An 8436-nucleotide genomic window follows, 5' to 3' on the forward strand; every position below is an offset into this window, starting at 1 on the left:
TTGCAGCTGGGAACTATTCTGAATATGGCTGGTGGTATCCTTGGTACAGTTCAAAGAAAGTTCAAGTTCTCAGTGATACAAAGATGAATCTGAGACCAGATCGTCAATGGCCGCCCAAGCCCGTTTTTGTATGCCTGAACTGCCATCACTCCATTATAATTTCAATTTGTCATCAACTGGAAACACCAGGGAAGATGAGTTCCCAGACATTGCCAGTCTGCAAAATCTAGAGGACTCAGGGGGTTTTAAAAAGCCCCAAAGCCAGGATCTGACCTCCATATTTCAAGAAGTATAGGATACCTTTGAACACATCCTTTATGGGGCTGGGATAGAGGAGAATATAGTAGCCACATTTTTGACCTCCTTCTGCCATATTTGCAGGCCCACCCCAACTTTACTCCCCTCTAGTTTGACAGGTTAGTTTTCAGGGGTCTGAGCACTACCTTCCATTGAATGCTAATGCTCTACACATCACCAACACAACATGTTGATAAAGCAAACTGAATGAATTACTTATCTCAGTGAAGGAAAACACCACCTCCACAGAGCTCTGTAGTTCTCAGAGGAGAAATGGCAGGACAAATTTGTTGAAAATAAGTTTAGTTTAAACTGAGTCTTTCAATGAGAGGACTAGATTGGGATTGGGAAAAGATCATGCTATAACAGTTTAGAACTGCTGGAAATAGCAAGCTGAAGATTTTGAGGTGAGGGATTCAAAACATCTGAAGACCTAAAGTATCTGTTGATACTTCCTTCTGAGGGGAAATTCTAAAGTTTGCAGAAAGTCTTGTAATGAAGAATGAAGTTATTTGCCTGCACAAAAGTTTCCTGGAATGGTAAAATTATGCTAATGAAAATAATGGAATAAATGGAATAGTAACATCCTGCTAATATAGATTATAATGTAGATGTTAAGCTGTGTGTGTTGCGGAGGGTAGGAGTAGGTAGCTAGTTTTGGAGTTTCGGTTTTCACATTCATATCCTGAGTATTAGAGGCAACCTTAGGAAAAAGTTCAAGAATTTCTTCCTACCTCAGCTCTTTCGATATTGTATTCTTGATTTGAAGAATTTATTTATTGATTATATCTTTATTCAAGGGGAAATTCTCTGCCTATAGTATTTTATTAAGTGCCTTATGAAGTCATATGTTTATGGTTCTATTTGCACAGGTGAAGAGATGTATAATAGGATGGTGACACAGTCTCAAGTTTCCTAGGATCTCAAGTTCTTTTAAGATCTTATTTAACTTAGACTATGACTTGAGTAGCTATACCACCTATATTTAGAAAGAATCTCAGTCAAGATTTCTGCTTGTTAAGTCTGGTGGTGGTAAAAATAAGCATTTATTTCATAAACCTGAGCATATTTATTCATGTTCTTAAGTTTTAAGAATCAACTTATCATGGGCAGAGTTCTATCCTGAGAACCTCTGAAAATTCCAGATTGTGTGGAAATCTATTCATCAAAATATGTTTTGGGGATTTGCTCTGGAATGCAGAGGAATCTTATTTAAATCCTCTGTGTATAGGGGCCACTACTCAGCCAAGGTCCTTTTGCATCTATTGGATATAATCTGACATCTGTGGGAATAGAAATTATTTTCTAGGGCCTCAGCTGACTCCACTTAACAATATATCGCCTTTAGGAGAGCAAATATCAGTGTGTGGGACGGTGTTCATGAAAGTCTCAGGTGATTTTCACTATATCATTAGGCTGGCCTTATGATCTGAGGAGTTATTTCAATTGAAATGGGATCAGAAACTGAAGAAAGATATTTCAACCAATAACAAAGTCTATTCAAGGTACAGGGAAATTAAACATGGAGGAAGGACAAAGATTTGGGGAGAAGCCTATGTAAGAAGAGGGCTATACTGTTTCTTAGAGGGATTTGAAAGCCCATTTATTCCTTCATTTGTTCAACTTTCAACAGCAATGGCTTGAGGGCTAAAGGAGCTACTGAATCCTGCTGTGTTAGAGAAATAAAAAGAAGGCAGCTTGAGCTTGTGTTTGAGGAAGGCAAGACCATGAAATTTCTTGGAGCTTTGCCTGTTATAAATTTGGTGTAGGGAATGTAGGTTTTATCCTTAAACACAGGCCACTCGCTTTACTGTTAGGATGGTAGAAATGCAAGGAACTAAAGGAAGGATTTGGTGGTCAGTAAGTATATTTGGCACAGCGGAAGGAGAGAGCAAGTGATATTAGACATGTAGCTTGAGTGTTAATGGGAGGAAGGGAAATTCAGGAATTACCTGGGGATTGGGAGCTACCACCATTTAAAAGTTGTGCCTGATATTTACTTTGTCATTCACAAAGAAGGGTCAGTCTGTTTGCATTATTTATAAAAATTATTTCCCCGAGGTATGGAAGCCATAGAATCATAATTAACTTCTCGCGGCGAGTCTGCAAAGATGGCTGCCATCGATTTCTTCTCTACGTTTTTGTGCGTGCTGCTTGTCACCTTAGGAGCTGGAATCTAGGTCATCTCCCCTTAAATCAGAGATACCTCAGTGATTCGCATGACTGATTCTAATTTTAAAAAGTGATGTTATTATAGTTCTAAGGTAGGGTCAGAAAAGGCTTTACAGCTTCTTCCTAAGCCTCTTATAATGCTTGATTTGGGGACAGTTCTTCTTGGATACAGCCACCATCCTGTGAGAAGTCCAAGCCACAGGAAGGGGCCACATGTGGTCCTCTGGTTAACCACCCCAATTCAGCTCCAAGCCAATAGCCAGCGTTTGACTACCTGTCCTGGGCGAGCCACGTCTTCATCCACCTCAGTCAAGCGTTCAGATGACGGCAGCCCCAGCCACCATCTCACTGAAGTCTCAATAGATAACTCAAGTGAAAGCTGCCGCCTGAGCTCAGTCAACCCACAGAACCTGAGAGAAAATAACACGTTGTTGCTTTAAGCCACAAATTTTGATGTAGTTTATTACCCAGCAATAGGTAACTGTAACACTTCTCAATGTACTATTTATGCAGATTTCTGTCAGTTCACAGTAGGTAGATTCTAGACAATTAGAATGAATGAACAGATCTTGGAGATACAAAAAACTGAAAACACAAAAACGTCCATTGTTCCTCCTTATGTTTCCCCTGCCTACCCTATTTCCCCAGATAACACCATGCTCTGTGGTATGCAGCAATGAATTCAGACGTGGCAATATTGTGTTTTCCTTTTTCTGATGTTCCCACTTTATGATGGAACTTGTACTGCAGATTATAAACTGCTTCAGTGATCCCATTTATTTTGGGATTCTCATTGCACTGTCTGAATAATGGTGGTGGTAACTTGGTATACTAAATTTTTCTTATAGTTCCATGGAACTTTGTAAAAAGACAAAAATTAAGAAATTTGGGTAGGAGTAATTCATCTTAACATGTTAAAGGAGCAACATTCATTTCCGTGACACACCAGGTAGTGTGAAGAGGCTTAACCAGAAATAAGCTTTCCCACAGCTAGGAGAGTGGGAGGATAACACAAGCTGAAAAATGCTTTTTAAAATATTTCAGGATTCAGATGAGGGTATAATCACTTTGTTAGAATTTACCTACTCTGTGGCACCAAATTGTTAAATTGATAATAAGTTCAAAGTATGTTTTGCGGAAAAATTGAGAAATTTGGCTCATTTGACATCACTGGCACTATATGTTGTCATTTGATACACATTTTACACTCCATACTGGTAACTTTAGCTGGATATATGGTTAAGTGTGATTAGAAATGGGAAAGTGAGAGGTTAGTAACTGCTTGCCTAGTATGAACTATTGCTGAGTCTTCAGCAGTCCTATTGCCTATGCCATTTTCCCCAGATGGCCATTAAGAAATAATTTAAAGGACTGGAATAATACAGGAAAGGTCTTCTTCTCTCTTTGATATTATATTGTCCTCTCTGGAGGAACAACCTTCCTCTAACTGCCCATGGATAAGGGTAAGAAGAAAAAAAAGAAAAAATGCAGAGGAGAGTCACCTGCACACACCAACCTCACGGTTAGGGGAACTCACAGCTTTCTCTTATCCATCACATCTCCCCTGCCCCTTCCTCCACTACCATTCTCCAATAGCTCTTCTGATTTTCAAGCCAGTGCTTCTTCCACTTACATCACGTTACCTTGTTGTCACTATTATATTCACAATTTTGCTCACCATAAAATACTATCCCATATGGAAAAAATGGTTATCACTTTCAAGGATGTTAGAGTTAATACGTTATCCCTCATCATACATTCTCACTCTTGTCAGAAATCCATATATATATTCCAGATGTATCAGTATATATGTGTGTATATGTATATATATGTATATTCTTTATGTGTTTGTATGTATCTGTATGTACACACACAGTGTCAGTAAAGATGGGTTTCTCTTCTATAATTCAGTAGCGATGTAAAGTTGCTGCATAGTAAACAAAAATGCAGACAGAAGCTTAGCTGAAAAGCCACTTATTTTTAACAGAGATGCTGTTGAAACAACTAATTCAAAGAAATTTGCAGATAATTCATGCTCCCTCCTTGCAGTCACTGCCTGATCTACAAGTAATCTGAAAAATGAGACAGCCTGATAAATTTTTTTCCCTCCTGACAAATAACAGGGTATAATGTTTCTATAATTATCCTGAAATATTTTAGCAGTACAAACCAGAATCATGTCAAAGTAATTGAAATTAGGTTTACAACAGAATTCCAAAATAGCAGTGGTCTTTTAAAGGAATTTGGCCATATACATCTGGAAAAAAACAAATATTTAAAGCCTCATATTTCTGTAGTTGGACTAAGTTCACCTCAGAGAACTTTAAGAAAAGGTAGCATATATTCTATATATGACTGGATTCTTGACTAGCTAGTTCTCTCCTGGATAGAGGCAGCAAACCCTGGTGTTAGGAATTTGAAACGTACATTTTATAAATCTTAATTTTTATTTTGTCCATTATTTGCATTTTTAATTTGGGAAAATCTTAATATTCTCCATAGATGTATCTAATAATTATGTGATATCTTATGATTGGATAGCTATTTCAGAAAAAAAATATACAATTTTTATCACATTAAATCTAGAGTAGGGACTTCCCTGGTGGCGCAGTGGTTAAGAATCTGCCTGCCAATGCAGGGGACACGGGTTCGAGCCCTGGTCCAGGAAGATCCCACGTGCCATGGAGCAACTAAGCCCCTGTGCCACAACTACTGAGCCTATGCTCTAGAGCATGCGAGCCACAGCTACTGAGCCCGCGTGCCACAACTACTGAAGCCCACGCACCTAGAGCCCGTGCTCTGCAACAGGAGAAGCCACCACAGTGACAAGCCTGGGCACCGCAACGAAGAGTAGCCCTGCTCGCCACAACTAGAGAAAGCCCGCCCACAGCAATGGAGACTCAATGCAGCCAAAAATAAATAGGTAAAAAAAAAATCATCTAGAGTAAAACCCTTGAGTAACACGTAATTATTGTAATCTTAATATTGTAATTCTTAAGAATTATTGTAATTGTAATACTTAAGACAAAGAAACTGAAAGTAAGAGAAATTGGGAAAAATTTTCTCATAACACACAATTTGAAAGTCAGGATTTAATCTAGGATTTCTGACTCCAAATCAATGATCTTTTCATTACAACAAATTATTTACTAACCACCCAAGAATTTATGTTGGGCTATTTTGCTACTTAAAGAAATACATTATAAGAATAAAAGTAGCATTTTAACTCTTTTTGTATAGGTTACATCGTTTAGAGTTCTAGTAATTGTATAAAACATCTCGGACAATGTCTGTCGGACATCCTGGTAGTAATTTTTAGGAATGATAACAAATGAACGTGAACATACACAGCCTACTTATTAGAGATTGTTAAATTATGAAAAGTCATCCTCTACATACGGTAGAATCTCAATAACTTACTGGCGTTCACAGTAACATCTGATAGTTGATGTTTCGGATATTCCCAAGGCTTAAAACAGCTGTTTGGCTATTATTTGATTAGGTTATTGGAAATCACTTTTCCAGGGTTTTGAAGAGCAGGTTTCAGCAATAGCTTAACCCTCTGAAGAGTCAGGGAATTTCTTCTGCCTATGCAGTGTCATACTAAAATAACCCAAACCAAATAACCCATACTAAAATGACACAAAAACCCTTTCACTGGGAGCATGTACTAAAATAACCCAAAACTAAATAATAAATGTGTACTAAAATAACCCAAGCCAAATAATCCATACTAAAATAACCAAAAAGCCCTTTCACTGGAAACATATAGAAACACATACTAAATTTTTTTCCCCTAAATTTAAACATACATAATTTAAACGTGTAACTGAGATTATTAGATTGAAAGAGAATTTCTCAGGTGCCAGGAGAAAGAGAGAAGAGTGACTGAAAAACACTGAAATAATTGTGTGAGGAAGTGTTGCTGCTCTTCTTTGATGGAGGGAGGAGCTGGCGTTTGGGAGGGATTGTGATGAATAACCTAAAGCAGTTGTCCTCAAATGCGATAATTTTGCCACCCACTCCCCCTTCCTGTCCACTCCCTGCCTGGAGACATTTGACAATATTTGGAGACATTTTTTGGTTGCCACAACTGTGAGCGTGCTGTGGTGTGGGCAGTGTTAATAGCATCTAGTGGGTAGGAGCTAGAAATTCTGCTAACCATCCCACACTGCATAAGAAAAGCCACCCAGAAAAAGGAATCATGTGGCCTCAAAGTCAGTAGTGCTCAAGTTGAAATATTCTGACTTAATGGATGGGGGTTTATACCTATGGGGACATTGAGGGAAGACTTTGGTCCAGAGGTATGGAAGTTTAGAACTGAGACTCCCAAAATGAGAGACTTAATCCTGTAAGTGTTCTATCCCAAGTTGAAGGGAGAACCACAAAAGAAAAATCACAGAAAGTGCCAGGGAAATATTTTGTTCTTTTCCTTTTTGTCTGGAATGTAAGTTAAGAAAATTCCCATGAACCTAAGCCGCCTCTCAGTTTGTGGTTCATATTTACCCCCAACATACCTTGGATTCCAAATATTTAGAAAATAAAATGAACATTGATTCTAAATATGTGATATTACAGGGGTTTCTTGCTGAAGGATACACAAAATACTCCCTGGCAGGACAATTTCAAAATCTATGCTACAAAAGAATATTCACAGAAAGAAAAGAAAAAAAGGATAGAAATTAGCTCACAATAAAAATGTTAAAAGTTATGGGCTTCCCTGGTGGCACAGTGGTTGAGAGTCCGCCTGCCGATGCAGGGGACATGGGTTTGTGCCCCAGTCCGGGAGGATCCCACATGCCGCGGAGCGGCTGGGCCCGTGAGCCATGGCCGCTGAGCCTGCGCGTCCGGAGCCTGTGCTCCGCAACGGGAGAGGCCACAACAGTGAGATGCCCGTGTACAGCAAAAAAAAAAAAAATGTATGTTGATGGTATTGAACTTAGTTTGTTTTCCTTTTAAAATTAACTTTTTTTTTTTTTTGCGGTATGTGGGCATCTCACTGTTGTGGCCTCTCCCGTTGCGGAGCACAGGCTCCGGACGCGCAGGCTCAGCGGCCATGGCTCACGGGCCCAGCCGCTCCGCGGCATGTGGGATCCTCCCGGACTGGGGCACAAACCCATGTCCCCTGCATCGGCAGGCGGACTCTCAACCACTGTGCCACCAGGGAAGCCCCCCATCAACATATTTTAAAATAATTAAAATTCTATGAAAATGCAGACACCATAAAAGAAGAATAAGTGGATCTGTATAAAGAAGCAAATCAAACTTCTAGAAATGAAAAATAAACTCAATGAAATAAAAAACTCAAAAATTTAAACAGCAAATTAGATACAAATGAAGAGAGAATAGTGAACTGAAATAAAACTTTGAGCAGTTAGGCAGTATACAACAGAGATGGGGAAAATAAAACCTCAATAATGTTAGAAAATATGAGAACTTGAGAAAGATGAAGTTGGGAATAAAAAGTGTCAAAATTCATATAGTAGGAATTTTTGAAAGAAAGACTAGAAAACTGGGTAGATATCAATTCAAAATGATGGAACTTGTAAACATTGGATTAGCCTCTTGGGACAAACTCTCATGTTGACAACTAAATCTTTTATATGAACTATGGGAAAACGTCTTTGTAAAAGTTTAGAAGAGCTAACATGTTACTGATACATTGTTGGGCAGAATCCTAGAGAACAGGAAATCCAGAGAGACAAACCAGTTACTTGGGAAACTCACTGAAGAGTGAGGGTTTGCTGGTCTCAGCCAGGAGGCTAGGAATCTTCTAATAGTATATTTTCATTTCCCTCTTCCTTGTCTTTAGGCTATTGGTGTCATACATTTTATTTACACCTAGGTAACAAACCTCACAATATGTCATTGTTGTTACTGTATTGGTAATAATTTTAAAAGAGATTTAGGTAAGATGAACAAAATCTTATACATTATATGTAATCTTATATCTTAGGTATAGTCATA

The sequence above is a fragment of the Tursiops truncatus genome, chromosome 16 (genome assembly GCF_011762595.2).
Source record: "Tursiops truncatus isolate mTurTru1 chromosome 16, mTurTru1.mat.Y, whole genome shotgun sequence".
Classification (NCBI taxonomy): Eukaryota; Metazoa; Chordata; class Mammalia; order Artiodactyla; family Delphinidae; genus Tursiops; species Tursiops truncatus.